Here is a 3,066-nt window from a genome sequence, read left to right on the forward strand (position 1 = left end):
AGTGAGTTGCAGCAGTGAGAACAACCACAGACATGATTGATTGCTAAAATTGTTGTTGCTGTGATACCAAGTTCTGGGTATGTTTTTAACCATACAAAGTTAAGTGTAACTTTCCAGCTAATCAAGGGAAAAGTTCTATCTATAACCTAGGAAATACAATTGAAGGAGTGCAGAATTTAGTGAATGTGATTCCTGAAAATGCTACTGGATTGGTACAGAATTGTTAAGTTTCATTTCCACACCAAATCTGATTGTTGAACCATTTGTAATACAAATCAAATTCAAGAAATTTTCATAGTTGAACTTATTGTTGGTTGATTTGGAAAACCTGAAGTTGAATAACCTTGATGGAATTTCCTGGATTATCAATTTTGATACTCTAGAATTGGAAGCTGAATTTTTAAAAGGAAAATTCTTAAAGTGTGTGAGCTTCTGAGAATTTTGGAGCTGTGTTGATTGATGCTGAATTTTCTGAACAAGACTATTGTAAGTGTTCAATGAAGATCAATTTAGTTTTCTACCAATGCAATAGAGTTGCACATCTCTGGACGAGTGGTATTGAGTGTTAGTTGAAAAAGCAAGAGAAGAAAAGATTTTGATCTCTAAAACTCAAAATTGCTTTAATTTTGAAACTAAACTCCTGAACTGAAGTATCCAGCAATGATCATTTCTGTCGCTGCTGGGCATAGATTCTGTATGGGTCTGAAAACACACAAAATGAGTGTGCTATCTTAGCTAACCAGAATTAATTTTGTTATCAAGCTTAACTCTTCATGAATCCAGCTAGTAACCTTGAATGCAGAAATTGCAGGAATTGAAAGGTGCAGAAATAAATTAATGAAATGAGGAAAAATGTATATCAACTGGAAGTATTGTGTGCCAATTGTAGTCTGTGGTGTGTTTAATTCTTTGTGCAGCTTTTTGGACATGACAAAACTAAAGTTAACTTCTTGTCTTCTCATTGACAGATGGTTTTCAGAATTCTGCACCTCATTCAGATTCTGGATTCTGGAATTTTTGTTGTGTGCCAAATTTTTGCTAAGATACATTGTCATGGGAGGGGGAGTGCTTCAAATTTTTGGAAGCCCTTGAATTTCAAGAAAATAACAATAGGGCAAAAAAAATAGAGTGCTGAAATGGTTGAAACTTGGTGAAATATGAAGTTGTGATGTATCAGCTGTGTGCCAAGCTCCTTATGAAGTTTCAATATCAATGAAAAGACTAAGTAAAGTTCAGGCTTACTCACTATCAAATGGTGTTTATATATGTACAAGTGTTTACAGATTTAAACTTAAATTAACTCAACTCCTGATCAGCCATCCTGAATTCTGATATCAGAATCCTGAATTGAATTCTGAACTAATCCAAGAAGCTGAGAAAGGTTGTGCCAAATGATTCTTTGAAAATTTCAGCTGATAGCTGCAAAAGATTGAGGAGGAATTGGATGTTGGCTGTTAAGTTCTAGCTAGGAAAGTGACATGGAAGATGATTACTACAATGAATGGATGCATGCAAATTCAATGGTAATTATATTTTGAAATTGTCCAATTTTGGGACTAAAATCCGGAAAACCAGAATTCAGCATTGAGTTGAGATATTGTTGGAACTCTTAGTTATTCATTTCCAGATGGTCAGAATGCTTGAAGGTGATTTCTGGAATTGATAAATTTATTTTAGTGCTGGAATCATTCTAAGATGGTGAGGCTGCTGAGATATTTTTTGTGCCAATTGTTGATCCTATTCTTGATTAGCATTGTAGTTGTTTCATAGCTTAAGAATTCTCCAGGATATGAGATGAAACTACTTTGCAGATTTTGAAACTGCATAGCGTCACTGTAGTGTTAGTGATCAGAGTTGCTGTAAGATTTAGTTTTAAGTTGCTGTTGCAATTTGGAATTCCTGCATTTGACAGCAAGGATACAATCTACAAGCTAGGAAGCCAATGAAATGGAGAAACTTATTTCCAGAATGTTGCTACTGACATTGCACTAAACTTGTTTGGTTCTCTATCTATATAGCATGAACATATCCCTCAAGCTATCTGATATCAGATAAGGAACACCAATGCCGAATCAAAATTCTTTGGACCTGTTCTTTATCAGTAATCGGCAACAACATCAATTAGGTCTATTATGTGTCAAACTGATTTGTAGGATTCTTCCAAAAATCAACTTTTCAAATAAATTGCAGATCAGAAATAAGTTTTTAACCTATGTGCAGTTGATGCAACTCTCAAGAGGTTTAGGAAACACCAAATGTTAACTGACTATAGCTGAATTCCAGAATTCAGACTTGTTGAAACTGATGATGGAAACTTTAGATCCTTGTGCAGCTTAAATTGGATTGGAACCTTATTGTGAGTTACTGATTTGGTGAATTGTGAAGAGTCTGCAATGTCTTTAGATCTGTTACCTGAACTAAAACATAGAAGCTGTTGATTTTATTTGTTTTGTCCAGATTCCTGAAATGCTGAAATTGAAAACTGCTTTAAATATATCTAAATCTTTGGTGTTTCATTGTCGAGACGGCCAACATTTTAAGTGTGGGGGAGGGATTCCTTATTCATTAATTGATTTGAGATTATTTGGGTTTCCAAGTGATGGAATTAAAGTGGAAAAACAGTGAAAGAAAAAAAACAGTGAAAGAAAAAAAATAGTGGCAAGACAAGAGTATCAAATGTGGAGATAGAGTATTAAGATTTGTGGATAATCATCAAATTGAAGGAGAGGTTAGCTTGATACTTTGAAGTGGTAATGACAAATGGTATTTATCTCTTTTCACATCAAAATGGTCAACTCATCAAGTATATTCCTCCAATACTCTCATTCTCTCATTTTCTTTATTAATGGCTTTTCTTTTGCTACTACATTCATTTCAATTGCTCTTCTTGCTTTCATTTCAATTCTTGTTGATGAAATCCTTTTGACTCATGTATGCTATGTTTTATAGTGGTGGAGAATTAGAAAATAAGCAAGCTTATGGTAGTGAAATGTTATGAGTTGCATTGAGTGAGCTCCACTTATATGCATGCTTGAGTGTGAGAGTTAGAATAGGTAAAAACCTTGT

This window comes from Zingiber officinale, chromosome 7A (genome assembly GCF_018446385.1).
Source record: "Zingiber officinale cultivar Zhangliang chromosome 7A, Zo_v1.1, whole genome shotgun sequence".
NCBI classification, from domain to species: Eukaryota; Viridiplantae; Streptophyta; class Magnoliopsida; order Zingiberales; family Zingiberaceae; genus Zingiber; species Zingiber officinale.